Source organism: Rhea americana, unplaced genomic scaffold (assembly GCF_003343005.1).
Source record: "Rhea americana isolate MKP2758 unplaced genomic scaffold, rheAme1 scaffold_343, whole genome shotgun sequence".
NCBI classification, from domain to species: Eukaryota; Metazoa; Chordata; class Aves; order Rheiformes; family Rheidae; genus Rhea; species Rhea americana.
Window position 1 is genome coordinate 235,124 of NW_028186472.1, and position 18,199 is coordinate 253,322.

The following is an 18,199-nucleotide window of genomic DNA, read 5'->3' on the forward strand; positions in this document are numbered from 1 at the left end:
TTCCACGGGAAAAACGCACGGGCTAATTGGTACTGTGTAATGCCAGCCAGAATTTAACCCATTAATCTCTGGGTGTAGCTGATAATGCTCTGCCTGCACTGTTACCAGCTGCCACAACGGAAGTGTCGCTCGTATCGCTTGGCCGTACCTGCACTGGATTCCAGATGGATGCGCAAAGACTGACCTTAATCGTGCTTAGGTCTAGGATCATCTGAAAAAGTCAAACACCTTCCCAAGAAGATGTGTTTCTTCCAAATATGTAGATATGYGGCCTGTTAGAGCAATTACACTTATTTCACTTTCACTTATTTTGCATTACACTAAAAGTCGTGGAAAAAYGTGGAATATATTGGTGCAGTACGTTTTCATATTCAAGCTTTCTTTTTGGTAATTTGTCATTCTTGCGTTCTGCCTGTTCTAATGAGGTTTTGGGTTTTAGAATAGTATTAAACAGATTGCATTACACTGCACCAGAGAGATATAACTTATCTATAACAAAATTTATCTGTAAAACTGGCCATGGCAGATGCATATCATTAGGTAAACGCTTTCTGCTGTACTCGGAGGTGAGTGCTGTGCCGTTAGACTGCTACCTCTTAAATATTCCTGTCCATCACCTTTTGCTGAAGTAACCCTGCGCTGAACCGAATAATTTCTATTTTGTTGACATGTATGTTCTAGAAAGTAACAAATATTAAATTAAACAATTTCTACATAAATCTTAGGTATTAAGTAGCTTTAGCGGGAGTATCATAATTAGGATAGTCTGTAGGTATTGAAAAGAAATTAATATTTAATTCTTCAGTGTATCAGCGTACAAAGGAACTGACATTTCAAGTAGTAATAATTTACGTGGGGAAAGACTGAGCAACAGATAGGAAAAAGCTAAAGGAAATGGAGGTCAAGATTTGAAATTTAATTCCAGCGTAGATTTGGGACCAGAAATGTTGGATCAATTGCAGAATTCCCTTTGAGCATTTTTGTCCGACTGGTAATCATGCGCCTGAATACGTCCTACCAAACTGAGGTCTGACCCGTGCAGGAAAAGTTCATCTTCGTTTTTTTGACCTCTAAGCATTGCTTGGGAAGAATTAAATATTTTTAACCTTCTTAATTACTAGTTCAGGATACCCCACGCTCTGTTACTTCAAGGATGGAGTTTCAGTTTGTTTCCCGTACCGTCGTAATTGGAAGTGATGTTCTTTACTTGGACACGTAGGCAACAGATTTAAAATAATAAAAAGCTCTTTTTAAAGTTGGAATGATACTGTAGTTAACCACATTAGGGTTTAACAGGGCATGAAATAACTGTCTGCCTTGTGGCACTGCCAGATCATTTCAGCTATTTTTGCAGCCAGAAGATAAGTAGGTATCATAGTCACAGTGATGGAAAAATACTTGCAAAAACAACAGCCGAGAACTTTTGCAGTATCCAAATGAATTTTCAAAGAAGAAACAAGTTGGCCAATGAAACTACTGACCAACCACTTCCAAACAGGGATTTGTATTAGTGTATTTTACTTTGAGCATCATCAACGTAGCAACTGCTGCCTCTTTCCATGTTTTCAATAGGAAAACATATATATAATTTGAAACAAGTTTACACCAGATATTTCAGTGGCATAGAAGGGTTTGATGAGCATGGGCAATACAGATATGGCAAATTTAGGAAATCTAAAAAAGGCATAAATTAATCAGGCAGATGTTTAAGGAGTTCAGGCAGTTATCCTTTAAGTATTGCCTTGGTTAACATCATTGCTCATAGGAATTTTGGATATTATTTTCTTGGTTTTCTGGTGCACAGTCCTGTTAGAAAACACTGGATGAGCAAGAAGTTAATTTCGCCTTTCCCTTAATATTTCTCTTTGTGGAATTCTTCGTGGGGTCTGTTCAAAATCTCAAGTCTGTGATCCTCGTTCAAGTTCTCATTAGTTGGAATCCCTGGTGATACGTTCCTAGTCACTTCACATAATTAAAAATTTTTAACTAATAAATAATAGTAAGGAGTGTAGAAATAGCTGTAACGTAATTCCGGACTGATGCTGTTCTGAGTTAAGTGAACCAGCTGTCCACAAACATGTTTGCCTTTCCTCGTGCGTGAATCTTTCCCGTTGTCTGTAAATGACGTGTACACCTGAAYGCACAGTAAACCGCTGCTGAAATTAGAGCGAGGTCCTACTGTTATCATACTTCAGAAAGGGACCTCCCAGCAACTAGGAAACTTCTGTTTCTTGGAAATCTCTCTCTAGTGTGACCTTTTCTGTCAAACCCAGCAAGTTCTTGAAATGTGCAGTATAAATATTTGCCCTTAAAGCCCAAATATTTGAAGGGAAGAAGAGTGCTTAATGCTTATGAAAAGCCTTGGRAATAAGAGAACTGAGAGTTAGTAAAGCAGTGAAGGTATGGGTAATTTTGTCCCTGTTCAGTAATGCTCTCAAAGKATGCACCTGTCCCAATAAGGATGGAAGTATCTAAACGCGGGTTTCGGCCCCACGGACACCTGTGACTTGGTGGGAGATGGGTTTACGCTTCCTCTTCCTCTGAACAGAGGTGAAAGTAGCGCCTATGTTCCCATGAAGCTTCCTCTGCTGGGTGCAGCCTGAGTTTGTGTTGCAGTCCTACCCCGGCCTGGCTGTGTTCAACGCCAAGACAAAATGAAGAACTGCACAGATCCTGTGTTAAGAACTCCTCCCTCAGTGGAGGTGCTCAGGCTAGTAACCTCTCCTGGTGCTTGAGACTCACCATCCAACTGTTTCGGCCCTAAAACTTGCAGYGGCTTCCTGAGATGCACTGGTAGGTTTGCTGGGGTTCAGCTTGCTGTGCAATTGCGTGGTGCTTCCCACCTTCAAAGACACGTCTGCAAGTGTTTCTGAAAACATCTCTCCTGTTTGTCAGCACAGAACACGTGCTTGTGTTCAAAGAAGTATGTTTATGTTAGCCCATTTCCTGTCTCGGATGCTTTATCTTAAAGAATCTTGCAGACCATGAAGATGTTTTCTTGTAAGCTTTGGTCAGGCTGCAGTCAAAAATGTCCCCTGTGTGTCATAACTGTGGCCTTAATTTTCCTCTTGGCCTCTGACTGAGCGGGCCTCTGTTTTTTTGAAAGGCTGGCCCTGATTCTGGGGCTCTTCCTCTTGCTTTGGAGGTGCTCTGCTCTTCCCAAACCCCATCCGTGCACGGAAGCTAGAGGAGATGGCTCTCTGGAATTTCAGGCRAGCCGGTTACCTGCAGAGTCACTGTCGATGTGGTTTGGCCAGATTACTAGTGTGAACCTGAAACTCTAGAAAAAAATGCATGCTTTTAGCAGCAGTGTTCATAAACATAGATGCTCTTGTTTCTGCGCTTGCGCAGGGCGAGGGAGCAGCACCGTCAGCTGAAGGGCTCGGGCCACCTGCAGCGGTCCCAACTCATCACCGGGATCTCTCATCAGTGGTGGTCTAGCCTAACAGCACGACTTCAAGATGGGAGSAATCAGAGAACAAGATGAATGAATTAGAGCTTATGTGTTTGACATATTTTTCTCTCGTATATAGATGTATGTTTTCATGCTACAATGTGATAATTTTGATGAACCATTAAAAAAAAAAAGTAAAACTTGATTTAAGTCTTATTAAGAGAGAGACTCCCTTGTGGAGAGGAAGATGCAGAGTATCAGCTTTGTATGCAGGGYTTGTATTTAATTATTATCATAACAGTCCCTTAACGTTATTACGGATTAGTCCACAAGGACATGAATGGAAATTTTAGATTATTCAATTACTACATAAACCCTGGAACATCACTGTCAAAACTTTACAAACGGCTTCTTTAGCGTTTGGATCTCAATATCCAGGGTACCGAAGCTAGATACTATCCAGGCTGCATAACCTCGGCGATAATGGCATAATTTACTGTTACAGCTTGTGAGCTGGGAATACACGTTAAGAACAAGATGACTCTTTCTTTTAGTAAATGACCAAATGGGCTTCTCTGTATTATGTAAAATAACCCATTGTGGAATATGAAACTACAGAGTGTTTTTACTTCTTTCGGTTCCCTGCTATTGTCAGTGAAATTTGCTCGCAGGTTATTACTGGAGGGTGAAAGCAACTTCTGAGATCACACGTTCAAGCAGCACTAATCTTGGCAACTATTCCTAGGACAGTCTGATTCAATTCGCTTTAATTTACATGGGCTTTACTCGCCCCGCAGAGGTGAGCTGTGTAGTTTGCAAACTAATTAGGTTCGCGTTGTTCAGTCAGGCTGCGTAATGTATTCCAGCAGAATGCTGCAGAATGGCTTTGGAGAAGAAATTAGAGTTTAATATGAAAGACTTTCTGAAAAAATTACACACGTGTGCATGYATTAACCCAAGCAAGCGTAGTCCTGAGATCAAAAGAGAAAAATTGCTTAGGAGTAGTGACAGGTTTTGTACAAATCAATTCTTTATCATTGCTAGTAAGTGTTTTCTCTTAAATGCCTTTTAATACTTTACTTTTAYGGTACGATTTGTAAACTGCATCCCCCCGCGCGTTTTGGAAGCCTCCTCGAGGACGTCCGCGCACTGCCGTGCTCCAGAAACGGGAGAGGCGCCGGCTCCTCCTGAGCTGATCCGGAGCCCGTCTGGGCGGTCTCCCGGTGATCACCTCCCGCGTCTGGGGCGATGCTGGGGAGGGAGATCGAAGCCGTGGTTTGCGGAGTCCCCTCTGGTGGGAGGATAGGATCGATAATTCCTCGTCCGTGTTGGGATCCCAATGATTTCGAGYGCGGTAACGTAAATTCACAGTGAATGGTTGTGGGTTTTGGCACAATTTCCCAACTCCCCGTACGCGTGGAAGAGCTTTATCGTTCAAGAAATCTGTAACGTGCCTAATCCTTTAATTGTAGAGGCTTATTCTATGGTTTATAGCTTTCGGCAAGGAAAACCTCCTGCAGAGCTGGGCGTTTCGGAGCGGCGGGCTCTGCTGGACKGGGCGCCCCGCTCGCCTCTCTGCGTCTTTGAGCGGGACGCTGGAGAGGGTTTATCGCGGTCGTCTTGGGTAGAAGCTGTGGTGGTTCCTAAGCCTTCTAAGGCTCCTCTGAAGAGAAAAATGCCTGTTTGGTAGAGAATTTGGGGGAATAATTGAATGTAAATGCTCCAAAGTGGCCGCTCGGACCGGCGGTTAGCGGCGGCCCCGCTGCTGGGCCGGCGCGGCGCGGCAGGAGAGCGGTACCGGGCAGCCCCGCTCTGCGCGCTCGTGGTCCCGAGGGACCAGCTTAATAGCTCGTGGGAAGGGAGTCGTCCTTCCCGGGAATCGGAGGGGGATGCTGTCCCGGCACGGCCCGCGCCGGCCGGCTTGGAGGAGAGGGAGGAGGAGGATCCGCGGTGCCGTTGCGGCGCGCGTTGCACGGCGGGCGCCCGTGCTCGTCCCCGGCTCCGTGCGCGCCCGGTGCTCCTGTCCCGTGAGAGCTCCGCAGTGCTTCCAGTGCCCTCGATCTAATAGGAATCGGATGCAAGCGCARCTGCAGTGCGCTCCTGGATGTTTTTACGTGCTTTAAATGAAGTATGCGTGTAAGGGCTTTGAGGTGGCTYCTCTGCTTTTGAGGAATTCCTGTCCCCTTTCTTAATGGAAGTCATGGAATAAAYTCCGCAGGAAAGGCTATAACAAAGTAATACTTGCAGAAAAATGATTAAACCTTTAGACAGTATAGTGCAACTTTTACGCTTTTTTTTTTTTTTAACTCAAACTGGCAGCATCAGTTTAGAATAACTAAATATGGACTACCAGATGAAAGTTTGCTTCGTTTGTGGATAGTCACTTACTCTATAAAATTAGGTTACTTGGAGGTTTCCAGATGGAGTCACTTGGAAAACGTAAGGAGCCTTGGAGTGAAGGAAATGAAAATAAATTCACAAAGAAATAAAGAATCTGTTTCTACACTTGCTTTTGCAAATAGCCTTTTCAATGACATATTGTGAATGGACTGAATTATAAGAGAAACAGAAATGAATGAGCGCTGCAGGGTAGAAGAACAATTGTTATATTTACTTTAACTGATATAACGCAAAGCAACAGTTTTTACACTCAATTAGTTCACACATTGTGTTGGGGACAAACCAGAATGTAGAACATTTTTGGTTTTATGTGATTAGGGGAGAAGGGGTGAAATAAATGGAGTAAATTGCATTCTGGGTTCTTTGCCTTGTATTTAATTCCTTCCACCCRTTGATATTTTGTATGACTTTAGGAGGCTGAGGCATTTTTACCCTTGCTACTCAGTTTTTACCATCAGACAACTTTTTTAACTAAATGGATTTTTGGGGAGAGGGGGRAACTTGATTTTTGGCAACAACTGAGTTTTTTGTGCAAATGCTGCGAAGCAAGCTTAAGAGCARGAGCTTTTGCAGCTGTGAGCTTGGCTTAAGAATATGCTGAATTTCGGTGAAAGACGAATCGTTTGGTAGGTTCACGGCTGTTTGCAAATGCTGAAGCAATAAAGGCTGCCTGTGAGGCAGATTATTTCAAGAAACTTATTTAGCTTATTTGGCTTAATTGTCTGCCCTTTCATTAATGCTTTTACAGTAACAGTAAAGCTTGTGTTGTATTACTGCTGGTGTCACCACCTTGAACATTTTGAATGCAGTGACAAAATAACTTGTGGACTTATATTAATATAGCTTAGCAAATGGGAGTTTTCACTGCAGTGGATTAAAAAGCAAGTCATCTTTGGACTTCAAGTCATAAGGCTGCTTCCCTGYGTGGAAAGGACTGTGAGAACACCCCTTCAATTCAGGGTTTTAGCGTAAAATTTTTAAATGTATTAGCATCRAAATACTAAAAGTTTTGGAGTTAAAAGATTTCTAGGTGTTTCATATTTATAGGGTAATTTAAATGCCTTAATTCCTTTAATTTATAAAGGAATATAAATTAATAAGGAGTAATCTCTTCCACATTTTTTTTTTTTAACTAAAAACTTACAGAAACCAGTAAAATAACATTTTTCTTGTGTGTTGGGTGYTTTTTTAGTTAGACTATTGATTAAAAAGATGGTTGGAACCTGTTTGAGAAAATAATTTGAACTTGTATAATGCCAAAACCACCCAAAATAAATACTACACTTTAATGTTGGGGGGGGGCAGCAAATTTTAGTTAATTTGCTTGAATGATACAATTTGTTATCTTGGTTTGGAAAGCTTCAGCAAAATTTGGCTCATGGATGCTAATAAATCTGTTAACGCTCAGTACGTTTTTTTTTTAACTGCATATTCATCTTTTTATTAGATGCAGAAAAACCATGTGATATATGGTCTTGTATTTTCTTGGTGCTGAGAAGTACTGCAGACCTTCCTTGTGCTCTCATATTTGTTCTGTTTCTACAGCGCAGATRTATTTGCAAAGTCTGCTGCAAGTACACCTCCGCTTTTGTATCTCCGAGCTGCGAAAGGTCAAACCTTGCCGTGCTCGTGAATGTGGTGTGCTGCCGCCGCGCGTGAGCTGAGGTTTGGGTGCCCAGGTTAAAAGACTGTTTGTGCTGTTGCTGGTGATTCAGACCACTCTAGGATGCGTCAGCTGTCAGCAATTAGCTGATGGACATCAAGATTTTCTGTAGCTTATGATGGTGACTTAACTAATGCTTTTGAGTACAGACTTCTGAAGCAGGTTTTAAGAAGCTCCAAAGGGATAAAGGTCTTCTGTAGATGTTTATTTTGAATGTCTCTGAACTGGGGTAAAACCACTCAAGTTACATGTTAGTGCTAACAGAAAAATAGTATATTTTGTATTATTTATAGTAGATTAAACAGATTAATTGAGTTATAATGGTAAAGAAAGTATACCACAATRTATCTTTGAGGCTAAAGTTGTTCCCATTAGAGAAATAGAGAAGATGTTCTTGAGACAGCAGAAGCAATTTTGTCCGTCTTCGCTACCCTAAGGTCTGTCTTCTTGAAGTGAAGTGATCATCCAGATGGCTTTGGTCTCATGCTCTTGAGGTCTACAATGCTAAGGGCTTCTTGCAGCTCCTCAAGCTGACGCAGGTCATCCTCCTGGCGCTGGCAGCTCTGGGCAGAGCACGAAACAGCTCTGCTCTGGGAAATACATGGAGTTGCCGCCGGAGTGCTGRCGTGTCTTTGCAGAACAACTTAAATGAAGTGTTTGGGTTTCGGCAAAGATCCTTTATCTCAGCTGGAGTGCTGCAGGCCGTGTTTCCTTCTCAGCAGCCTGCTTTTGGTACTGCTGTTCAGGTCCATGTTGCACTGGATTGGAAACTAATGAAGACTGMACCTCAAAATCCTTCAGGGAAGCATAGCAAAAGCTTTTAGAACAATTATATGACTTGCAAAGTTTCTGAAATAAGATGCCAAATGGCTACATCCAACTATAATTCATGTGTAATTTTGCCAAGTAAMTGCAGGTTACGTTGCTAATACTTTGTTTAGTTTGTTCTAAATGGCTGGATTCTCATCACATTTCTGAGGAAGCAATTCTACTGTCTACTAGACCTCTCCATCAGGAAGCCTTGTCTGCTCTTCAGCCTGATTTGTTGCTAATTTTGTCCTGTTACTTGACATCCTCTCAATAATTGCTGGAAGAAATAATTCCAAGAAAAATAAACTTAATGTGGAGCATAAGCCCTGTAAGACCTAATACATGTGAGGAAGCACTGGGTAATCTTTCCTTTTCTAGAAAAAAAGTGATGTCCTTGCCGTGGCCAGATCAGAGGGATCATGGGCTTGGTGTTGGTTGTTTGTCTGCAGGATTTTCAACTCTGTGACCAATAATTGCAAAAACCTCAGCAAATTTGGAGTGGCGGGGACATGCAGTTGGCTTTTCTGGGGCGCTTCCTTGTTTTCTGCAGTTATACGTGCCATTTTCTGCCACACGTCTGTGTAAGCGCATCCAGGAAGGGTTCTCAAGCTGTGTGCTGGATTTCGGGAACGCAGAGACCAACTTCACGTTATGTACACTACAATCTGTCGGCATCCTGAAAGGGCTTAAATCCCACCGCATGTTAAATTGGAGGTTGTAAATGTTATGTTTTAGTGCAATTAAGTAGCATCAGTATTTCCTGATTGAGCTTATTGTCCTCATCTATTAAATGTCTTATTTTCTCTATGAAGCATCGTGATAGGAAAAAGTATCATGGTCATCAAACATCCGGAGGTTTTCCTCCTGCTGAAGCTTTTCACTTGGCTCAGCTTCCGAAAGTCTCTTAGCTCGAGGAGCTGGTTTGTCCACAGGTGATGTTTTCCCCCTTCAGCAGCAGTTCTGCGGAAAGGAAGACCATGGGCCTGGGTGGAGGGTGGTGCGGAGGGCAGAGCCTTTCAAAGCCTGCCAGAAGCGGAGGGAAGTGATTCTTCTGGGCTCAGCTGAGCAAAAGTGGGGGACAGGGCCCGTTTCTGCGTGACGGGCAGCTGGCACGTAGGCAAGCCCGGTGTAAGTCAAGGGCAACCGTCCCCTTGGTGCAAGGCGTGATAATTGTTGCATGGCACAGGTTTGCAATGACTGCTCAGGTAATTGCTTTGTAATTGACTGCATCACCTTTTTTCCTGTTTAATAAATAGCATGAATAAGGCTGAGCCGCATGTGGTAAGATTGTAATTCAAATTCCATTCACTAAAGCCTGAACATTTTTCATTTAGCATGTAAAGGCAGTTTCTATGTAAATTATTCTAAAAGAATCTCTGTGGACTAATGACATTAGCGTCTAGATAGATTAAAACTGTTTGAGTAATTGATACTACAACTACACCACGTACTGTGGGGAAAAAGAAAGAAACTGGTGATGTGAGTTCGCACACTTCTCTGTTGAGAAGGAACTGAGAATCTGATTGCTGAATATGTTGGATTCAGTCTGAGGAAATATGTATATTATATTGTCAGAGGCTACAAACGTCAGGGATTGTTTGTTTCTGGTTTTAAGCCTTTATGCTTCCCCACACTTGAGAATTTATTATGCCACAGATAATTTAAATAGCAAAAGTGATTCTACAAATAGCTAGAATGGTGACATTAGCAAGCATCTCAGCCTCCTGCTATGCAGACCTTCCTGAGCTCTGCTTTCCTGTATCCTGAGCTGAAACGCTAACGGTTGAGCGAGATACTATTACTACCAAACCAAGCAGACCTACCAGTGTTTCGATGCAGCACTCTGTTTTCTCCTTGCTTTGTGAAGGTCAAAGTGAGCTCACACCAGTGCCAGTTGCTCTAAATGCTGCCTGTCACTTGAAGAGGTGTTGGAGGTATCTTGTATGGCTTCTCTGACCAAGCCCTGCTCCAACCGCGTTTCACGCTGCATTGGCCACATACAGCTTTTAGGCCCTGAACGTGGGGAGGTCTGAGTTGCCTAAAGCCAGAATGAAATGCCCTTCTGGGGTGGGGTCCCCCGTGGTTGCAGAAATCCTGCCCTGGCTCAGAGATGGCAGTCCCCCCAGGCTGTCCCACGCAGGCGTTAACCGCACAGCTGTACGCCTCTCCATCTTCCTCTCAGTTTGACTCCAAACCAGCAGTAACCCCCACGCTTCTTCGTGGACAAAGGAAATAAAGCGTAGGGCTGGGTGTGCGACCCCAGGCAGATTCCGTGTTGTGAAATTCCTGGCTGGGCACCTCAACAAAGTTCACCTACAGGACAGAAAATGTAAGTTAAGTACCTCGCAATTTCGGGTGGCGAACACACAACTGCTCCGTGCGGAGCTGTTCTCGGGAACAAGCTAACTGCAGCGGCGGCTGCTCCAGGACGGGCGGCACGTCATCGGCAAATCCCCGCTTCAGCGGGGGAGACGGTGGCTGGCTCGGCACAGAGCGTTGTTCTCAACCCCCCTTTTAACGCGATGGAAATGCTCTTCCGTGTACCCTTTTTGAGAAAGAAAGAATTTTTAGTGCTTTTGTTAATTATCAGCACTAAAAATTAAAAGCAAGTTAGGAAATGAAAGAATTTTCCTTGCTATTTAGTGATCTTTATTTAATAAAATATTGGAGCAAACATGCAGATGTGAGAGGAAAGTTAAGAGGCACCCTCTCACGTGTCCTTCTGAAACACCAGGTTTGTGTCCCTGGAAAGAACGTACAGCACAAATATGCATTGACATTTATATTGACTATTTCAGTTTAAAGAAATTTAAAATTAAATATATTTTCTGCCTGCTCTGTGTAAAATCTATTTATGAAAACTGAATTCAATAAGAGATCTAAAGATTGGTGGCCAGAAATGAAATATTTTGAGAATAAAATATATGGAGATTGGATTGCTGGATCCATGGTCTCCATTCAATGTGCCAAGGGCTTGAGATGAAGGTGGAGGTTTATTGGTCTGAACTTTATCCTGATGGTTTGCAATTTAGAAGAGAGAGTTTAAAGGAAAAGAAAATAAATATGAAACAAAACACTGTGTGGGTCGGAGAATATTCTGCATTTACTTGGATACTTTTAGCCACAGGTGTCTACRTGCATGCATGAAGACTAATCTCGAATATGTATAAATTTTGAGGAGCTGTGTATTTTTAGAGTTGTTTTTTTTGCATCTACAGATTGGTTTCCAATAGAAACTCGGTTTCTTTAGTACTGAACCAAATTATTTAAATTGATTGACGAAATCTTTTCTTCCGTTCATTTTTAACAGAAATGAATAAATATAGATCCCTCAGGTAGATTTTCTTATGGGTGCCAGTAGGAGACAGATTTTTGCTGTGAAAACCTGTTCCCTTTGTCACTTTGCTGTCTGTACTGTGATTTACAGAAGCACAGGGTGGTTGACATTGGAAGGACCTCTGGAGATCATCTCACCCAGCGGACCCCTCTCCAAGCAGAGGTGGGTAGAGCAGGCTGCTCAGGGCCAGCACCAGTCACCTTCGTCTGTTCCAGTGTTTCCATAGTCTCCATTTTCCAAAAAAAAAAAAGGGGGGGGGGGGGACACAACCTTACATTTAAGTGGAATTTCCCATTTTTACAGTCTGGGTCCGTGCTCTCGCGTGCTGTCTCTGTCCTTTCGGAACCAAACGACGTTGGTCAAACGCGCCGCCGCCGTTCCGAGTCGGAGGAGGCCAGCTCCTGCGGTGTCCTGCGCGCGATCCAGTGCAGCGCCGTCTGCGCGCTCCTTTGCGAGTGGCTCCCAAAGGGCTCTTTCAGTGGGGACTCCCTTCAGCGTTTGCCAAGGCCGAAGGGTCGTCTCAGCTCTTAAGAAAACCGTAGTAGATTGTTTTGGCTTTGAAATAAAATCATTGCAGCTTCTTGCCAGATTAAGAGGTTTACTTCTTTCTGCGGGGATCCATGTGATGGCACAGAGGATCCGGGTGATGAAGCAGCGTGCGTCTTGTAATCTTGTAATTGCATTATTGGCTGCGACTGAGATAAGAACTTCCTTTGGAAATGAAGAGGTTCTAGGCATTGTATTGCGCTTCTGGTTTTTAATGCGTGTGTTTGTTTATTTGGGTTATGCTAGAGAGCAAATCAAATCTTGCTGGCTGTATTGCTGCTAATTTTGTGTGCCTCAAAGATGCAGCAAATGTTCTAGTTTCCAGAGTTCCCGTTTGGAAGACAGATGCCATTGACACAAGTGTATGCAAGGAGGAGAAGCACTGGGACAGAGGCCAGAGTCTTAAAGCCCCTGGACTTCCTCAATAAATTCTGTTAYTGTCCCCATACCTGAGAAAATGATCTAAGGTCAAAAAGGTATRAAAAAGTAACATTTCTGCAGATTTAGGAAATACAGGAAAAATATAGAGCATGCTACAAGTATATTATGCATGTTTATAAAATGTATTTTTATATAAACATGCATAATATATGAAGATCCGAAGCAACTCAACCAGTCATATGTTATCAGAAGCAACAGTCGTGTGATGCGTTACCTCCAGGTGGTTCAACGCAAGTAGGAAATGTTGTCTAGCACGCAACGCAAGGGAAGCTCTGAGCAGGGCTTGGCATGCTGTACAACCTAGTTATCGTATGCAACGAGGCCAAAGCATCACCAGCTTTCGAGTCTTGTGTAAGAGTCCCTTTTTACTGGCTGCCTTTACAGTATTTTGGTGCAGTTTCCAGAGGTAAGCACTGGAAGAAGGGAGACGCTGGACTAATGGGTGTAGCTCCTGATGGCCACTGCCTACAGCCAGTTCGGTGCCTCCGCGCTTGTGCAATTCCTTKGAAACGTGAAGCATTAAACGGATACGAGTGCCACGTTGTCAAAAACGAAGCAGAAACGAGAGGGCGGAACGAGGCTTTAGTGGCGCGGGAACGCCGGCRCCRGGGCCGGGTGGCGTCCGGCGCGGACGGTCTCCCGAGGCGTCCCGCTCCCGGGAGCCCGAAGGCGTCGCGCTGGGAGAGCCTGCGGGAGCTGCCGGAGGCATCCTGCCCGGAAACCTCCCGGGCTCGCGGCTTCGTGGAGCGAGGGTTTTGTGCGAGCTTCAGCACGTGCTCGAGGAGGGGACTAGCTGCTCGGCCGCGTGCGGCGCCGTGCGCGGAGCTGTCTCTGTTCCTGGTGTCGGGGCTGGCGGTTGTGCTGCTGGCTCTGCCCGCGCGCTCGTTCCCTTCCGCGCGTCCTGGCTCGCGCCGTCGCGTTTCGGGAGCGCCTCTGCCCGTTCTTAACAGCCAAGCGGCGCCGGCGAAGGCTGGAGAGGGGAAACGCGCCGCGGACGAGGAGGGATGTTTGGATCGCTCTCCGAGGCGGCGGCTGCGGAGCAGACGGTGAGAGTTGCGCTTGCAGGGCGGCTTGATGCTCTGGCAGGTTCCTCTGTACGACTCGCTCGGTTGCCAACTGTTTGCAAAATAAAAAGGGCCTCAGCAGGCTCTTGGAAAATAACCTTGTTGTGAAAGTGCTTAAAGAAAGGGGGGGAAAAAGGAAAAAAGGCAGCTTAAACCAAAAGGCACTAATGAGATGTTAGCCCCCGTTAGCAGCGTCAACATAACGGCTGGTGATGTGGCGGAGTCGACAGGGCCAAGATCGCTGGTGTTTTACATTCACTGACTACGCCGGGTTTGAAAACACGGTGCAGACGGCCATTTAACAAACCGAGTACCCTGCTGCTTGGAATAAATTAACTGTGCGAATGGAGGCGGCTCGGCGCTCGCCCGGAGACGCTCGGCCCAAGCTCTCGGGGAAGGTGACTTCCCCAGACCGCAGGGGATTCGTTTGAAACCGAAGCTGCTCTTCGAGTCGCGCTGTGTCGGGCAGAGCTGAATTAAAAAAATAAAGTAGGGGAAGAGGACTGTGTTCGTATCAATCCTACAGCAAGAAAATACAAGTGACCCTCTTGGCAATTAAGGTAATATAGCAAGTTTAAATCATCGCCTTTGGACGGGAAAAGCTATATTTTTTTTTTTTTACTTCCTGCTTGTCTTAAAAATGTCATGGGTGTTAGGTTATGTTTAGCAATTGCCACATCTTTGCAAAATATCTTTTCATTGTAATTGTATGCTAATACAGTCATTCCTGTTGGTGTTTCGTATTTCTGCTGCCATCGTGTGGTTGCTCAGGACCGGCAGCGGGTAATATCCCTGTTGCAGGGGACATTCGGACTGTGTCCTTGGGTGCTGTGGCTTTGGGCAGCAACGGTGCGACCGTTTCGAGGACACACTGTTTGATTAAGTATAGTCCTATTAAGTATAGTCAGTTCTTGTACCTTGCTAATGAACAAGCTGAGATGGATTCTCCATCTCCCAAACGGTAGCCCGGGTTCCTTATAAGTATTTCGTACGCTTTGAGATCCCTCAGATTTTCGGCATCGAGCTCTTGTCGCGCAGCCCGTTCCTCTCGTGAACCGGAGATGCTGACGGGCGAGCTCGGCGTGCTGCAACCCGGGGACGCGCATCTGCAGCGCAGAGAAGCGACTCCGGATTTGGGCTTTTTTGGTTCATTGCTTCATTATCTTTCTATCGTAACAGAATTTCATGCAGCTTAATCTGTGAAAAACAGTTGTCGTACGTTCTCTAAAAGTGTTTTCTACATTGGCACCCACAGACCTACTGGTGGTTCGTAAGCGCCGGTAAGCAGCCTGCAACATCATGTTAAACAGTGCTTTCAGAAAAAAATTTGGTGATAAGATCTGTGGTGGCTGAAAAGAAGTCTTGAGAATTGACAGTGGCATGTTGAAAAATTCAAGAAATATCCCACTAAGAAAAAGCCAGTTTGTTATCCACTAAATTCTCAAATCATGGCGTATGTTTAGGCTTTGGAGCCTTTCTCATCTCTCCTTGCAGTTATGATCAAAATTGTAATTACCAAAACACCGCCCATTTTTGAGTGTCAAATATGATCTTTTCCTCCTCCTTTAGAGCACTTGCTGAGCTTCCTTTTCCCGCTGCAGGCAGCGCGGCCCGCGTCCGTGAGCCTTCGCCTGTCCCCATCCGGAGGGCCCCCACGGTGGGGAAGTTCCCAGATTCAGAGGCCCTTCAACAGCTAATTTGTCACACTTCTGAACTAGCGTTTTTTGAACTGCAGTAATTGCATAAAGTATATGGAAAGGGTTTGATTACCAAAGCAAGATCTGACGGCTTACTACTGACYGGAGGGCGTTGGAATTTAATACTTACGTGAGTCCTCCTGTCAACTTAGAGCAGTTAAACAAACACCAGTGGCTGGAATGGTTCTATGTAGAGCAACTTTATCTGAATAGTCTACATAGCTCTCAAAGTAARTATTAATTCCATTATGCTATAAGCTGTTATTTATTATGACAGAAAGCTGTAAAGTTTTTTACTAGAATATAGCTAGTAAATTGCATATCCTCAACGAGATACAGCACACACCGAATTCCAGCAGCAATTACCCAGYGCACCTTATATTAGTCAGTCTTAAACGCACTTAAGTATGAATCGCAGCCTAAGATTCCGCAGAAAATCCTCTTTAGGCGTTATCCAGCCGAGCAGACGTGTCGGCAGAAGGTTGCACTCGCGCAGCGGTGAGCACTGGCCGGAGTTGGAGTCCAAAGTGCACAGAGCCACAGAGCAGTGACTCACAGACAGTGCTCCCTGCGTATTATATGTTTGACTTCTTCAATTACCTAAATCACTCATTAAAAGTGCCTTATAATTGGCTGACTCTGAGGTATTGCAAGAAGTCTAGGTTTTAATTGGTCTTTTTTTCTTTTTTTCTTTTTGAGAGTGCGTTTAGACTTGTGCTGGGCGATTATTTTAAAAGATAGATTTTCACTAACTGTTGTTTTAAGTGAAAACAGATGCCTCTCTTGAAAGTGTGGACTATTGGTGAGAGCCATTAGAGCTTTACACTGTTACGTCTATGCCCAGTTTATGAAAACGGGCTGCGCTGGCAGTTCCAAGGAATGCCAGTCTGCTCTGTTTTTCAGGTGCAAACAGTGATGTAGAATAGTCGTGCTTTTAGCTCTGCATTGCTATAAGCTGCAGAAATGCCCCTCTAACTTTTGCACAGCCGGGCTTTTGACAAGCTCCTGGGACGCCGAGGGCTGTCCGAGGCCTCGGAGCAGCCTTGTTGCGTTCGGCTGAGGGCGTTGTTTGGTCCTGGCCGTGGCCTGTTGGTGTGTTAAGCTTTTTGTCAGATGCAAWGTCAGGTTTACCATTCGGTATGCGTGCTTTTTTGTTTTGTTTTCTTGGCATCCTTTCTTCTTCCTTCTGGGTTATTTGTGGACTTCATAGAAACAAACCAAAACTCTACACTGTAGCCTAATATTTTACAGCAATATTGAGTATTTTTTCCTTCTGTTCATGGCTGCTATCAATAGTCACTACTGTGATAGTCCGGAGAACCTGTTATGTAATATTRAGAATTCCAGTCAGTTTTATGAATGCAGTTTTTTATTACAGCCTTTGGTGTGAATTGACCTTCAAAGAGGATTAAATCTTCTATTTTATAGTAGAAAACAATCGTGGGGAAACATTAAGGTTCATCAGGAGCTGACTACTTTTGCTAGCAGAACAGCAGAGGCCACCTGCCAAATGAGATCGGCTTGTTTCCTTTTATCCACGAAAACCTCTCTTCGCGTGTACAACTGATGAGCTGCATGGTGACCGGTCTTGAGGGAAAACCTCACCAGAGCGCTGARGGCACTGCTTACACACTTGCTAATAACAACGGTTTTCACTTTGCTTTGGGGTGATAGGAGCTGCCCTGGGTGAGCAATGGCAAAAAGAAATGTGGAAGCTCAGGGGTGGGAAAACGAGGAGGTGACCATCGGGTCAGAACTTGGGGAAACAGTGTCTTTTTGGACAACCTATTGAGTAGTGCTGCGGGCCCGGCTTAGGTATAGCTTCAAAGGTGCGACTGAGTATGAATGTGAAAACTGGGGCAGGAGGGAAGGCATAGAAATCTCTGTAAGATCAACTAGATTGCCTTCTMTACCAGGAAGATTAAAACTTAGAGATTATCTTTGGAGGACTCTTTGGAGATCAAAGAATCTTGTCAGCRGGCAACCAACTGATATTTGAATTGTAAAAGCAGCTTTGAAATTCCTTACCTCTCCATTAAACAAACCAAATCTCAAGTGGTTTGGGGATGGTTCATAATTCTAATGTTAGGTTATCCCAATCAAAGAGGAATGTGTAATGATTGTTGAAAGTCCGTTTTAGCAGGAGGAAGAACCCAGAGAAAAGATGGTTGGTTGTAATATTTCTTGATATCGTATAACTAGAAGGGTACATTAATTAAAAATAGATTACAAGGGCAGGAAGAACTGCTATGATCATCTGCACTGTTTTTTGCATAACACAAATGAGAGAATTYCACCTACTGATTTCTGAATTAAACCCATGGCTTCTTGTTGAGCTAGCCTTTATCTTTTAAAAAGATGTTGGTCATGATTTAAAGATAGGAAATGAGAGAGGATTTGCCACATTCTTGAGAATGATGTTTCAAGTGGTTAATTGCTTGTAGTGTTCRCATGCTCCAATTTATTGCTGCTCTGAATCCGTGGAAGCACAGCTTCTAGCCACTGGGTTGTGTCRTCTTAAAGAGCTTTCTGCACTGGATCTCTTCCACGTGGAAGCGCTTACATTCCCCARTTAGGGGAATGCTCATGGGAATCGAAATGCTGGTCGCAGAGGCCCCCTGTGCTTGTGGTAGCCTAATACCTCTGAGGTCCTCCTGGGGAGAGGAGGGAAGACCAGGCTGCTCTGCAGGGCAGCGTGGAGGACGTCGACTCTAGGYGCTTCGAATCGTATCCGAGAAGAACACTTCTGCTTTGGTTGTAGCTGGAGCCCAGACTGAGTGAGACTGAAGTAACCTTTTGGAAGCGCCTGCGTCTTTCCTATCCCCCCCTCGCTCTTTGCTTGGATAG

General features: G+C 44.4%; 1 protein-coding gene across 4 annotated transcripts in view; it reads left to right on the forward strand.

The window, feature by feature from the left end:
• The window catches only part of CAMTA1 (calmodulin binding transcription activator 1), a 421,647-nt gene that overhangs the window by 158,809 nt on the left and 244,639 nt on the right, over window positions 1-18,199 (forward strand). The window lies entirely within an intron of this gene.